This window comes from Pleurodeles waltl, unplaced genomic scaffold, assembly GCF_031143425.1.
Source record: "Pleurodeles waltl isolate 20211129_DDA unplaced genomic scaffold, aPleWal1.hap1.20221129 scaffold_39, whole genome shotgun sequence".
Lineage (NCBI taxonomy): Eukaryota > Metazoa > Chordata > Amphibia > Caudata > Salamandridae > Pleurodeles > Pleurodeles waltl.
Genome location: NW_027150097.1, coordinates 777,016 through 792,916, shown reverse-complemented (window position 1 = coordinate 792,916; position 15,901 = coordinate 777,016). Strand labels below are relative to the sequence as shown.

At 44.2% G+C, this 15,901-nt stretch overlaps 2 non-coding genes across 2 annotated transcripts; both read right to left on the bottom strand.

The window, feature by feature from the left end:
- Positions 1 to 56: 56 nt before the first annotated feature.
- On the bottom strand, positions 57 to 128 carry TRNAE-UUC (transfer RNA glutamic acid (anticodon UUC)). The gene has a single exon. It is a non-coding gene; the product is annotated as a tRNA-Glu (tRNA).
- Positions 129 to 8,940: 8,812 nt separating this feature from the next.
- TRNAE-UUC (transfer RNA glutamic acid (anticodon UUC)) lies at positions 8,941 to 9,012 on the bottom strand. The gene has a single exon. It is a non-coding gene; the product is annotated as a tRNA-Glu (tRNA).
- Between the last annotated feature and the right edge of the window lie 6,889 nt (positions 9,013 to 15,901).

Below are 15,901 nucleotides of genomic sequence, written 5' to 3'. Positions count from 1 at the left end.
AGAAAAAAACTGAGAAAGATTAAAATGTCTGAGTAGTGAAAAAAAAAAATATGCATTTCCCATACCGGGAGTCGAACCCGGGCCGCCTGGGTGAAAACCAGGAATCCTAACCACTAGACCATATGGGAACTGTGAACTTTTTATACAGCTTAGTGTATGTGAGGTGTCTCCCAAGGTCACACTGCATTCCGTACACTGAGAGTTATATTGTTCTTCTCAGTAGTACACAATCAATTGGGGTAACAGACACCTCTCTTCTGACAAAAGAGAAGGAATGACCAGAAGTCATCATTTATGCCACAACCTGTCAGGTCTCATTATTTACAACCTTAGAGCTTCTATACATACACAGAGCCCAGGACACGGAGGACCGCAGCAGTCCCTGCATTCACTATTACTAACCCCTCCCCTTGAGCCAGACAAAGCCACGCCCCTCCCGTAGGACACTCCTGGGTTTCCTCACCAGACTGATGGCCCCACAGACCCCTCTCCAGTTATCTTCCAGCTGCTTCCTTGACGACACTCCCCTGCACCTGTCACAGGCTCCAGGCTGCCCTCCTGGGGCTCGAGTTATACTCCTTCTCTATCTACTAACAGCACCGACTCCAGTCCTGACAATGGATTGGTTCACACAGAGAAGAAACAGCTCAGAAGCAGTCTGGGTTGTTCCCAGGTACCTGCATCTTCACAGAGTGACTGCCAGGGGGCAGCACAGCCAAAGCACTCACAGCCCACAAGGCTACAAATCATCAATTGGATGTCAGCAGCCTTGTCAGAGGCGCAGAGACTAGTAATTCCACAATATTTTGGGACAGCAGAGGAAGAAGCAAGTGCTGAGCTGAAGTGGTCACTGCTGTTTTGTCACAACACCAGACATATGTTCTTAAAAGCATGTAAGCACACATTCTTAGGAATTCTCGGTCGTCTTCTCCCTTTCTGACATTATACCAATTGTATACACCCGAATGGAGAAAAGTTAAAATATAAGGTACTAGGAATATGCGCCAAAGGTAGGCAAATTAAACATTTCAAGTACAAATATTACCATATTTATTGATGTAAAATGTAAACAAGTTAGACTGAAAATATGTGTGTGTGTTTACAAAGGATGTCTAAAGTGTATGCTGTGAGGTCAGGTTGCAGTTCACTACTTGCACTTGTGCCTTTCACAAGTGTGAGTACCCAGTTACACTAATGTCTGCTCTGACTTGTTATTCTGAGAGTCATGTGCTAAAGGGGGGCTTCCACCCTAGTTTGATGGACCAGAGTATGAATGCCCCAGGGCACAGGAAGTACACAGTCCTCATTGATACAACTGTGGCCCAGTAACTTCTGACTGCCCTTTGACCCCACAGACTGGCACATATATGTCATCAGACTATAGCACTGTGGTACATATGCACACATGTGCATGTACACGTCAGCCAGTTTTTTATTCATTTATGTGCTAATACTGTTCAGCATCAGGATGTGATGTCGAAGGAGACTGGTGGAGAGTGCCGAAGTCACTGGTATTTCCAGACAAAACTAGAGACCTTTTCACACTCATATACTGCTCCAGGCAGATCTTCCACTGCAAATGCAAGTTATATGAGTCCAGCTGAAAACTGTTTATTTTTGGGTACTTGCTTTAGTCAAAGGTTACCATTTGCAACTCACAAAAAAAAAGCAAAGGGCAATTTCATACATTAACACTTTGGTAAAGTCGTTCTTTCACACCGTACATTTCCGTAAGTTTCTCTCTCCTTGTAAGTTATCCGGTGTGAAGGCCAAGTGGAGTCAGGTCCACACTGTGCATCTTACAGTTGTGTAGCCAGAGTAGAGAGGTGTCCACACAGACACAGGAAGTAGACAACACCTGTGTGTAGCATCAAGTGTCCCCAGCAACGCCTATAGAATAATGTATAGATGCCCCCAAACCGCAGAAACCACGAGGGGAATGAAAAGAGGAAGAGACGGGTTATGTCAGAGATACAAATGGTTTCCTGCTCAAGACCTGCAATAAATTAAAACAAAAGTATTATTACAAACATTCCAGGTCCTACCGATATTGGAACTCAGATTGCTGGATTCAGAGTCCAGAGTGCTAATCATTACACGATGGAACCAACGTCCACGATCCTCAACCCTAGGAGTCCTGAAGCAGTGTCAGTCGCCACCTACTGTCTATCGCTTGAATTCGTTCACACTGTAAATCAAACATGACAAATCCAACAGCACAACTAAAATGTGTATTTCACAAGTAATAACATAAAAACAGAAATATACTTTTGCTGATGCAGAAACAAAGAAAACGTCTCGTCTGATGCTTTGAAATCTCCATTTAGCATGGCCCCTTAACTAACCACCAAGAGTCTTTGCACGGCTGGGAACCTTCGTAAAAGGGTCAGTGGGTCACTGTGAATGCAGCAGATCTTCACCCCTGTTTTTCTTACAAAGAAGCAGAGTTTTATTCCAGGTACAGGAGGCATCTCTGGTGTCTGATACTACCGGTAGTGTTCAGCCTACCCTCTCTGAGAGAGCAGCAGTGAGGGTACAAAGCACACTGGTTGCAAAATGTGGACACTGCAAACAACAGCTGCAATATCACAGATGATATAAAACACATAAAGTACTCAAGTCTTATACTAGAAACAACACAGCAGGGGAATCATGTCATAAAACAAATGATGAACCCACAGTATGGACGGGGCAGGTAATAAAATGCGAATTTCCCATGGTGGGACCACAGTCAATTGCTGCCTTCTTCTCTGTGCCCCGGTCTCTTTATATAATCTGTACTTTTTGTTGTGCAATAAAAGAAAAACAAGGAATAACCCTTCATAGTATTAATGTACAGGACAAGGGCTGGGGAGAGAGGGCTGTAGATTTGGGGGTCGGTGTAAACCTCTGACAGCATTAGATGGAAGCATAAGACAAAGCAAGTGACATTTATGTGCATTTTAGGTGCATTTAGGTTTATAGAAAAAAACTGAGAAAGATTAAAATGTCTGAGTAGTGAAAAAAAAAAAATGGAGTTCCCATACCGGGAGTTGAACCCTGGCCGCCAGGGTGAAAACCAGGAATCCTAACGGCTAGACCATATGAGAACTGTGAACTCATCATACAGCTCAGTGTATGTGAGGTGTCTCCTAGGTCACACTGCATTCCGTACACTGAGAGTTATATTGTTCTTCTCAGTAGTACACAATCAATTGGGGTAACAGACACCTCACTTCTGACAAAAGAGAAGGAATGACCAGAAGTCATCATTTCTGCCACAACCTGTCAGGTCTCATTATTTACAACCTTAGAGCTTCTACACATACACAGAGCCCAGGACACGGAGGACAGCAGCAGTCCCTGCATTCACTATTACTAACCCCTCCCCTTGAGCCAGACAAAGACACGCCCCTCCCGTAGGACACTCCTGGGTTTCCTCACCAGACTGATGGCCCCACAGACCCCTCTCCAGTTATCTTCCAGCTGCTTCCTTGACGACACTCCCCTGCACCTGTCACAGGCTCCAGGCTGCCCTCCTGGGGCTCGAGTTATACTCCTTCTCTATCTACTAACAGCACCGACTCCAGTCCTGACACTGGATTGGTTCACACAGAGAAGAAACAGCTCAGAAGCAGTCTGGGTTGTTCCCAGGTACCTGCATCTTCACAGAGTGACTGCCAGGGGGCAGCACAGCCAAAGCACTCACAGCCCACAAGGCTTCAAATCATCAATTGGATGTCAGCAGCCTTGTCAGAGGCGCAGAGACTAGTAATTCCACAATATTTTGGGACAGCAGAGGAAGAAGCAAGTGCTGAGCTGAAGTGGTCACTGCTGTTTTGTCACAACACCAGACATATGTTCTTAAAAGCATGTAAGCACACATTCTTAAGAATTCTCGGTCGTCTTCTCCCTTTCTGACATTATACCAATTGTATACACCCGAATGGAGAAAAGTTAAAATATAAGGTACTAGGAATATGCGCCAAAGGTAGGCAAATTAAACATTTCAAGTACAAATATTACCATATTTATTGATGTAAAATGTAAACAAGTTAGACTGAAAATATGTGTGTGTGTTTACAAAGGATGTCTAAAGTGTATGCTGTGAGGTCAGGTTGCAGTTCACTACTTGCACTTGTGCCTTTCACAAGTGTGAGTACCCAGTTACACTAATGTCTGCTCTGACTTGTTTTTCTGAGAGTCATGTGCTAAAGGGGGGCTTCCACCCTAGTTTGAGGGACCAGAGTATGAATGCCCCAGTGCACAGGAAGTACACAGTCCTCATTGATACAACTGTGGCCCAGTAACTTCTGACTGCCCTTTGACCCCACAGACTGGCACATATATGTCATCAGACTATAGCACCGTGGTACATATGCACACATGTGCATGTACACGTCAGCCAGTTTTTTATTCATTTATGTGCTAATACTGTTCAGCATCAGGATGTGATGTCGAAGGAGACTGGTGGAGAGCGCCGAAGTCTCTGGTATTTCAAGACAAAACTAGAGACCTTTTCACACTCATATACTGCTCCAGGCAGATCTTCCACTGCAAATGCAAGTTATATGAGTCCAGCTGAAAACTGTTTATTTTTGGGTACTTGCTTTAGTCAAAGGTTACCATTTGCAACTCACAAAAAAAAAGCAAAGGGCAATTTCATACATTAACACTTTGGTAAAGTCGTTCTTTCACACCGTACATTTCCGTAAGTTTCTCTCTCCTTGTAAGTTATCCGGTGTGAAGGCCAAGTGGAGTCAGGTCCACACTGTGCATCTTACAGTTGTGTAGCCAGAGTAGAGAGGTGTCCGCACAGACACAGGACGTAGACAACACCTGTGTGTAGCATCAAGTGTCCCCAGCAACGCCTATAGAATAATGTATAGATGCCCCCAAACCGCAGAAACCACGAGGGGAATGAAAAGAGGAAGAGACGGGTTATGTCAGAGATACAAATGGTTTCCTGCTCAAGACCTGCAATAAATTAAAACAAAAGTATTATTACAAACATTCCAGGTCCTACCGATATTGGAACTCAGATTGCTGGATTCAGAGTCCAGAGTGCTAATCATTACACGATGGAACCAACGTCCACGATCCTCAACCCTAGGAGTCCTGAAGCAGTGTCAGTCGCCACCTACTGTCTATCGCTTGAATTCGTTCACACTGTAAATCAAACATGACAAATCCAACAGCACAACTAAAATGTGTATTTCACAAGTAATAACATAAAAACAGAAATATACTTTTGCTGATGCAGAAACAAAGAAAACGTCTCGTCTGATGCTTCGAAATCTCCATTTAGCATGGCCCCTTAACTAACCACCAAGAGTCTTTGCACGGCTGGGAACCTTTGTAAAAGGGTCAGTGGGTCACTGTGAATGCCGCAGATCTTCACCCCTGTATTTCTTACAAAGAAGCAGAGTTTTATTCCAGGTACAGGAGGCATCTCTGGTGTCTGATACTACCGGTAGTGTTCAGCCTACCCTCTCTGAGAGAGCAGCAGTGAGGGTACAAAGCACACTGGTTGCAAAATGTGGACACTGCAAACAACAGCTGCAATATCACAGATGATATAAAACACATAAAGTACTCAAGTCTTATACTAGAAACAACACAGCAGGGGAATCATGTCATAAAACAAATGATGAACCCACAGTATGGACGGGGCAGGTAATAAAATGCGAATTTCCCATGGTGGGACCACAGTCAATTGCTGCCTTCTTCTCTGTGCCCCGGTCTCTTTATATAATCTGTACTTTTTGTTGTGCAATAAAAGAAAAACAAGGAATAACCCTTCATAGTATTAATGTACAGGTCAAGGGCTGGGGAGAGAGGGCTGTAGATTTGGGGGTCGGTGTAAACCTCTGACGGCATTAGATGGAAGCAGAAGACAAAGCAAGTGACATTTATTAAGACTTTAGGTGCATTTAGGTTTATAAAAAAAAACTGAGAAAGATTAAAATGTCGGAGTAGTGAAAAAAAAAATATGGATTTTCCATACCAGGAGTCGAACTAGGGGCCGTCTGGGTGAAAACCAGGAATCCTAACCGCTAGACCATATGGGAACTGTGAACTTTTTATACAGCTTAGTGTATGTGAGGTGTCTCCCAAGGTCACACTGCATTCCGTACACTGAGAGTTATATTGTTCTTCTCAGTAGTACACAATCAATTGGGGTAACAGACACCTCACTTCTGACAAAAGAGAAGGAATGACCAGAAGTCATCATTTCTGCCACAACCTGTCAGGTCTCATTATTTACAACCTTAGAGCTTCTACACATACACAGAGCCCAGGACACGGAGGACAGCAGCAGTCCCTGCATTCACTTTTACTAACCCCTCCCCTTGAGCCAGACAAAGCCACGCCCCTCCCGTAGGACACTCCTGGGTTTCCTCACCAGACTGATGGCCCCACAGACCCCTCTCCAGTTATCTTCCAGCTGCTTCCTTGACGACACTCCCCTGCACCTGTCACAGGCTCCAGGCTGCCCTCCTGGGGCTCGAGTTATACTCCTTCTCTATCTACTAACAGCACCGACTCCAGTCCTGACACTGGATTGGGTCACACAGAGAAGAAACAGCTCAGAAGTAGTCTGGGTTGTTCCCAGGTACCTGCATCTTCACAGAGTGACTGCCAGGGGGCAGCACAGCCAAAGCACTCACAGCCCACAAGGCTACAAATCATCAATTGGATGTCAGCAGCCTTGTCAGAGGCGCAGAGACTAGTAATTCCACAATATTTTGGGACAGCAGAGGAAGAAGCAAGTGCTGAGCTGAAGTGGTCACTGCTGTTTTGTCACAACACCAGACATATGTTCTTAAAAGCATGTAAGCACACATTCTTAAGAATTCTCGGTAGTCTTCTCCCTTTCTGACATTATACCAATTGTATACACCCGAATGGAGAAAAGTTAAAATATAAGGTACTAGGAATATGCGCCAAAGGTAGGCAAATTAAACATTTCAAGTACAAATATTACCATATTTATTGATGTAAAATGTAAACAAGTTAGACTGAAAATATGTGTGTGTGTTTACAAAGCATGTCTAAAGTGTATGCTGTGAGGTCAGGTTGCAGTTCACTACTTGCACTTGTGCCTTTCACAAGCGTGAGTACCCAGTTACACTAATGTCTGCTCTGACTTGTTATTCTGAGAGTCATGTGCTAAAGGGGGGCTTCCACCCTAGTTTGAGGGACCAGAGTACGAATGCCCCAGGGCACAGGAAGTACACAGTCCTCATTGATACAACTGTGGCCCAGTAACTTCTGACTGCCCTTTGACCCCACAGACTGGCACATGTATGTCATCAGACTATAGCACCGTGGTACATATGCACACATGTGCATGTACACGTCAGCCAGTTTTTTATTCATTTATGTGCTAATACTGTTCAGCATCAGGATGTGATGTCGAAGGAGACTGTTAGAGAGCGCCGAAGTCTCTGGTATTTCAAGACAAAACTAGAGACCTTTTCACACTCATATACTGCTCCAGGCAGATCTTCCACTGCAAATGCAAGTTATATGAGTCCAGCTGAAAACTGTTTATTTTTGGGTACTTGCTTTAGTCAAAGGTTACCATTTGCAACTCACAAAAAAAAAGCAAAGGGCAATTTCATACATTAACACTTTGGTAAAGTCGTTCTTTCACACCGTACATTTCCGTAAGTTTCTCTCTCCTTGTAAGTTATCCGGTGTGAAGGCCAAGTGGAGTCAGGTCCACACTGTGCATCTTACAGTTATGTAGCCAGAGTAGACAGGTGTCCACACAGACACAGGACGTAGACAACACCTGTGTGTAGCATCAAGTGTCCCCAGCAACGCCTATAGAATAATGTATAGATGCCCCCAAACCGCAGAAACCACGAGGGGAATGAAAAGAGGAAGAGACGGGTTATGTCAGAGATACAAATGGTTTCCTGCTCAAGACCTGCAATAAATTAAAACAAAAGTATTATTACAAACATTCCAGGTCCTACCGATATTGGAACTCAGATTGCTGGATTCAGAGTCCAGAGTGCTAATCATTACACGATGGAACCAACGTCCACGATCCTCAACCCTAGGAGTCCTGAAGCAGTGTCAGTCGCCACCTACTGTCTATCGCTTGAATTCGTTCACACTGTAAATCAAACATGACAAATCCAACAGCACAACTAAAATGTGTATTTCACAAGTAATAACATAAAAACAGAAATATACTTTTGCTGATGCAGAAACAAAGAAAACGTCTCGTCTGATGCTTCGAAATCTCCATTTAGCATGGCCCCTTAACTAACCACCAAGAGTCTTTGCACGGCTGGGAACCTTTGTAAAAGGGTCAGTGGGTCACTGTGAATGCAGCAGATCTTCACCCCTGTATTTCTTACAAAGAAGCAGAGTTTTATTCCAGGTACAGGAGGCATCTCTGGTGTCTGATTCTACCGGTAGTGTTCAGCCTACCCTCTCTGAGAGAGCAGCAGTGAGGGTACAAAGCACACTGGTTGCAAAATGTGGACACTGCAAACAACAGCTGCAATATCACAGATGATATAAAACACATAAAGTACTCAAGTCTTATACTAGAAACAACACAGCAGGGGAATCATGTCATAAAACAAATGATGAACCCACAGTATGGACGGGGCAGGTAATAAAATGCGAATTTCCCATGGTGGGACCACAGTCAATTGCTGCCTTCTTCTCTGTGCCCCGGTCTCTTTATATAATCTGTACTTTTTGTTGTGCAATAAAAGAAAAACAAGGAATAACCCTTCATAGTATTAATGTACAGGTCAAGGGCTGTGGAGAGAGGGCTGTAGATTTGGGGGTCGGTGTAAACCTCTGACGGCATTAGATGGAAGCAGAAGACAAAGCAAGTGACATTTATTAAGACTTTAGGTGCATTTAGGTTTATAGAAAAAAACTGAGAAAGATTAAAATGTCTGAGTAGTGAATAAAAAAAATATGCATTTCCCATACCGGGAGTCGAACCCGGGCCGCCTGGGTGAAAACCAGGAATCCTAACCACTAGACCATATGGGAACTGTGAACTTTTTATACAGCTTAGTGTATGTGAGGTGTCTCCCAAGGTCACACTGCATTCCGTACACTGAGAGTTATATTGTTCTTCTCAGTAGTACACAATCAATTGGGGTAACAGACACCTCTCTTCTGACAAAAGAGAAGGAATGACCAGAAGTCATCATTTATGCCACAACCTGTCAGGTCTCATTATTTACAACCTTAGAGCTTCTATACATACACAGAGCCCAGGACACGGAGGACCGCAGCAGTCCCTGCATTCACTATTACTAACCCCTCCCCTTGAGCCAGACAAAGCCACGCCCCTCCCGTAGGACACTCCTGGGTTTCCTCACCAGACTGATGGCCCCACAGACCCCTCTCCAGTTATCTTCCAGCTGCTTCCTTGACGACACTCCCCTGCACCTGTCACAGGCTCCAGGCTGCCCTCCTGGGGCTCGAGTTATACTCCTTCTCTATCTACTAACAGCACCGACTCCAGTCCTGACAATGGATTGGTTCACACAGAGAAGAAACAGCTCAGAAGCAGTCTGGGTTGTTCCCAGGTACCTGCATCTTCACAGAGTGACTGCCAGGGGGCAGCACAGCCAAAGCACTCACAGCCCACAAGGCTACAAATCATCAATTGGATGTCAGCAGCCTTGTCAGAGGCGCAGAGACTAGTAATTCCACAATATTTTGGGACAGCAGAGGAAGAAGCAAGTGCTGAGCTGAAGTGGTCACTGCTGTTTTGTCACAACACCAGACATATGTTCTTAAAAGCATGTAAGCACACATTCTTAGGAATTCTCGGTCGTCTTCTCCCTTTCTGACATTATACCAATTGTATACACCCGAATGGAGAAAAGTTAAAATATAAGGTACTAGGAATATGCGCCAAAGGTAGGCAAATTAAACATTTCAAGTACAAATATTACCATATTTATTGATGTAAAATGTAAACAAGTTAGACTGAAAATATGTGTGTGTGTTTACAAAGGATGTCTAAAGTGTATGCTGTGAGGTCAGGTTGCAGTTCACTACTTGCACTTGTGCCTTTCACAAGTGTGAGTACCCAGTTACACTAATGTCTGCTCTGACTTGTTATTCTGAGAGTCATGTGCTAAAGGGGGGCTTCCACCCTAGTTTGATGGACCAGAGTATGAATGCCCCAGGGCACAGGAAGTACACAGTCCTCATTGATACAACTGTGGCCCAGTAACTTCTGACTGCCCTTTGACCCCACAGACTGGCACATATATGTCATCAGACTATAGCACTGTGGTACATATGCACACATGTGCATGTACACGTCAGCCAGTTTTTTATTCATTTATGTGCTAATACTGTTCAGCATCAGGATGTGATGTCGAAGGAGACTGGTGGAGAGTGCCGAAGTCACTGGTATTTCCAGACAAAACTAGAGACCTTTTCACACTCATATACTGCTCCAGGCAGATCTTCCACTGCAAATGCAAGTTATATGAGTCCAGCTGAAAACTGTTTATTTTTGGGTACTTGCTTTAGTCAAAGGTTACCATTTGCAACTCACAAAAAAAAAGCAAAGGGCAATTTCATACATTAACACTTTGGTAAAGTCGTTCTTTCACACCGTACATTTCCGTAAGTTTCTCTCTCCTTGTAAGTTATCCGGTGTGAAGGCCAAGTGGAGTCAGGTCCACACTGTGCATCTTACAGTTGTGTAGCCAGAGTAGAGAGGTGTCCACACAGACACAGGAAGTAGACAACACCTGTGTGTAGCATCAAGTGTCCCCAGCAACGCCTATAGAATAATGTATAGATGCCCCCAAACCGCAGAAACCACGAGGGGAATGAAAAGAGGAAGAGACGGGTTATGTCAGAGATACAAATGGTTTCCTGCTCAAGACCTGCAATAAATTAAAACAAAAGTATTATTACAAACATTCCAGGTCCTACCGATATTGGAACTCAGATTGCTGGATTCAGAGTCCAGAGTGCTAATCATTACACGATGGAACCAACGTCCACGATCCTCAACCCTAGGAGTCCTGAAGCAGTGTCAGTCGCCACCTACTGTCTATCGCTTGAATTCGTTCACACTGTAAATCAAACATGACAAATCCAACAGCACAACTAAAATGTGTATTTCACAAGTAATAACATAAAAACAGAAATATACTTTTGCTGATGCAGAAACAAAGAAAACGTCTCGTCTGATGCTTTGAAATCTCCATTTAGCATGGCCCCTTAACTAACCACCAAGAGTCTTTGCACGGCTGGGAACCTTCGTAAAAGGGTCAGTGGGTCACTGTGAATGCAGCAGATCTTCACCCCTGTTTTTCTTACAAAGAAGCAGAGTTTTATTCCAGGTACAGGAGGCATCTCTGGTGTCTGATACTACCGGTAGTGTTCAGCCTACCCTCTCTGAGAGAGCAGCAGTGAGGGTACAAAGCACACTGGTTGCAAAATGTGGACACTGCAAACAACAGCTGCAATATCACAGATGATATAAAACACATAAAGTACTCAAGTCTTATACTAGAAACAACACAGCAGGGGAATCATGTCATAAAACAAATGATGAACCCACAGTATGGACGGGGCAGGTAATAAAATGCGAATTTCCCATGGTGGGACCACAGTCAATTGCTGCCTTCTTCTCTGTGCCCCGGTCTCTTTATATAATCTGTACTTTTTGTTGTGCAATAAAAGAAAAACAAGGAATAACCCTTCATAGTATTAATGTACAGGACAAGGGCTGGGGAGAGAGGGCTGTAGATTTGGGGGTCGGTGTAAACCTCTGACAGCATTAGATGGAAGCATAAGACAAAGCAAGTGACATTTATGTGCATTTTAGGTGCATTTAGGTTTATAGAAAAAAACTGAGAAAGATTAAAATGTCTGAGTAGTGAAAAAAAAAAAATGGAGTTCCCATACCGGGAGTTGAACCCTGGCCGCCAGGGTGAAAACCAGGAATCCTAACGGCTAGACCATATGAGAACTGTGAACTCATCATACAGCTCAGTGTATGTGAGGTGTCTCCTAGGTCACACTGCATTCCGTACACTGAGAGTTATATTGTTCTTCTCAGTAGTACACAATCAATTGGGGTAACAGACACCTCACTTCTGACAAAAGAGAAGGAATGACCAGAAGTCATCATTTCTGCCACAACCTGTCAGGTCTCATTATTTACAACCTTAGAGCTTCTACACATACACAGAGCCCAGGACACGGAGGACAGCAGCAGTCCCTGCATTCACTATTACTAACCCCTCCCCTTGAGCCAGACAAAGACACGCCCCTCCCGTAGGACACTCCTGGGTTTCCTCACCAGACTGATGGCCCCACAGACCCCTCTCCAGTTATCTTCCAGCTGCTTCCTTGACGACACTCCCCTGCACCTGTCACAGGCTCCAGGCTGCCCTCCTGGGGCTCGAGTTATACTCCTTCTCTATCTACTAACAGCACCGACTCCAGTCCTGACACTGGATTGGTTCACACAGAGAAGAAACAGCTCAGAAGCAGTCTGGGTTGTTCCCAGGTACCTGCATCTTCACAGAGTGACTGCCAGGGGGCAGCACAGCCAAAGCACTCACAGCCCACAAGGCTTCAAATCATCAATTGGATGTCAGCAGCCTTGTCAGAGGCGCAGAGACTAGTAATTCCACAATATTTTGGGACAGCAGAGGAAGAAGCAAGTGCTGAGCTGAAGTGGTCACTGCTGTTTTGTCACAACACCAGACATATGTTCTTAAAAGCATGTAAGCACACATTCTTAAGAATTCTCGGTCGTCTTCTCCCTTTCTGACATTATACCAATTGTATACACCCGAATGGAGAAAAGTTAAAATATAAGGTACTAGGAATATGCGCCAAAGGTAGGCAAATTAAACATTTCAAGTACAAATATTACCATATTTATTGATGTAAAATGTAAACAAGTTAGACTGAAAATATGTGTGTGTGTTTACAAAGGATGTCTAAAGTGTATGCTGTGAGGTCAGGTTGCAGTTCACTACTTGCACTTGTGCCTTTCACAAGTGTGAGTACCCAGTTACACTAATGTCTGCTCTGACTTGTTTTTCTGAGAGTCATGTGCTAAAGGGGGGCTTCCACCCTAGTTTGAGGGACCAGAGTATGAATGCCCCAGTGCACAGGAAGTACACAGTCCTCATTGATACAACTGTGGCCCAGTAACTTCTGACTGCCCTTTGACCCCACAGACTGGCACATATATGTCATCAGACTATAGCACCGTGGTACATATGCACACATGTGCATGTACACGTCAGCCAGTTTTTTATTCATTTATGTGCTAATACTGTTCAGCATCAGGATGTGATGTCGAAGGAGACTGGTGGAGAGCGCCGAAGTCTCTGGTATTTCAAGACAAAACTAGAGACCTTTTCACACTCATATACTGCTCCAGGCAGATCTTCCACTGCAAATGCAAGTTATATGAGTCCAGCTGAAAACTGTTTATTTTTGGGTACTTGCTTTAGTCAAAGGTTACCATTTGCAACTCACAAAAAAAAAGCAAAGGGCAATTTCATACATTAACACTTTGGTAAAGTCGTTCTTTCACACCGTACATTTCCGTAAGTTTCTCTCTCCTTGTAAGTTATCCGGTGTGAAGGCCAAGTGGAGTCAGGTCCACACTGTGCATCTTACAGTTGTGTAGCCAGAGTAGAGAGGTGTCCGCACAGACACAGGACGTAGACAACACCTGTGTGTAGCATCAAGTGTCCCCAGCAACGCCTATAGAATAATGTATAGATGCCCCCAAACCGCAGAAACCACGAGGGGAATGAAAAGAGGAAGAGACGGGTTATGTCAGAGATACAAATGGTTTCCTGCTCAAGACCTGCAATAAATTAAAACAAAAGTATTATTACAAACATTCCAGGTCCTACCGATATTGGAACTCAGATTGCTGGATTCAGAGTCCAGAGTGCTAATCATTACACGATGGAACCAACGTCCACGATCCTCAACCCTAGGAGTCCTGAAGCAGTGTCAGTCGCCACCTACTGTCTATCGCTTGAATTCGTTCACACTGTAAATCAAACATGACAAATCCAACAGCACAACTAAAATGTGTATTTCACAAGTAATAACATAAAAACAGAAATATACTTTTGCTGATGCAGAAACAAAGAAAACGTCTCGTCTGATGCTTCGAAATCTCCATTTAGCATGGCCCCTTAACTAACCACCAAGAGTCTTTGCACGGCTGGGAACCTTTGTAAAAGGGTCAGTGGGTCACTGTGAATGCCGCAGATCTTCACCCCTGTATTTCTTACAAAGAAGCAGAGTTTTATTCCAGGTACAGGAGGCATCTCTGGTGTCTGATACTACCGGTAGTGTTCAGCCTACCCTCTCTGAGAGAGCAGCAGTGAGGGTACAAAGCACACTGGTTGCAAAATGTGGACACTGCAAACAACAGCTGCAATATCACAGATGATATAAAACACATAAAGTACTCAAGTCTTATACTAGAAACAACACAGCAGGGGAATCATGTCATAAAACAAATGATGAACCCACAGTATGGACGGGGCAGGTAATAAAATGCGAATTTCCCATGGTGGGACCACAGTCAATTGCTGCCTTCTTCTCTGTGCCCCGGTCTCTTTATATAATCTGTACTTTTTGTTGTGCAATAAAAGAAAAACAAGGAATAACCCTTCATAGTATTAATGTACAGGTCAAGGGCTGGGGAGAGAGGGCTGTAGATTTGGGGGTCGGTGTAAACCTCTGACGGCATTAGATGGAAGCAGAAGACAAAGCAAGTGACATTTATTAAGACTTTAGGTGCATTTAGGTTTATAAAAAAAAACTGAGAAAGATTAAAATGTCGGAGTAGTGAAAAAAAAAATATGGATTTTCCATACCAGGAGTCGAACTAGGGGCCGTCTGGGTGAAAACCAGGAATCCTAACCGCTAGACCATATGGGAACTGTGAACTTTTTATACAGCTTAGTGTATGTGAGGTGTCTCCCAAGGTCACACTGCATTCCGTACACTGAGAGTTATATTGTTCTTCTCAGTAGTACACAATCAATTGGGGTAACAGACACCTCACTTCTGACAAAAGAGAAGGAATGACCAGAAGTCATCATTTCTGCCACAACCTGTCAGGTCTCATTATTTACAACCTTAGAGCTTCTACACATACACAGAGCCCAGGACACGGAGGACAGCAGCAGTCCCTGCATTCACTTTTACTAACCCCTCCCCTTGAGCCAGACAAAGCCACGCCCCTCCCGTAGGACACTCCTGGGTTTCCTCACCAGACTGATGGCCCCACAGACCCCTCTCCAGTTATCTTCCAGCTGCTTCCTTGACGACACTCCCCTGCACCTGTCACAGGCTCCAGGCTGCCCTCCTGGGGCTCGAGTTATACTCCTTCTCTATCTACTAACAGCACCGACTCCAGTCCTGACACTGGATTGGGTCACACAGAGAAGAAACAGCTCAGAAGTAGTCTGGGTTGTTCCCAGGTACCTGCATCTTCACAGAGTGACTGCCAGGGGGCAGCACAGCCAAAGCACTCACAGCCCACAAGGCTACAAATCATCAATTGGATGTCAGCAGCCTTGTCAGAGGCGCAGAGACTAGTAATTCCACAATATTTTGGGACAGCAGAGGAAGAAGCAAGTGCTGAGCTGAAGTGGTCACTGCTGTTTTGTCACAACACCAGACATATGTTCTTAAAAGCATGTAAGCACACATTCTTAAGAATTCTCGGTAGTCTTCTCCCTTTCTGACATTATACCAATTGTATACACCCGAATGGAGAAAAGTTAAAATATAAGGTACTAGGAATATGCGCCAAAGGTAGGCAAATTAAACATTTCAAGTACAAATATTACCATATTTATTGATGTAAAATGTAAACAAGTTAGACTGAAAATATGTGTGT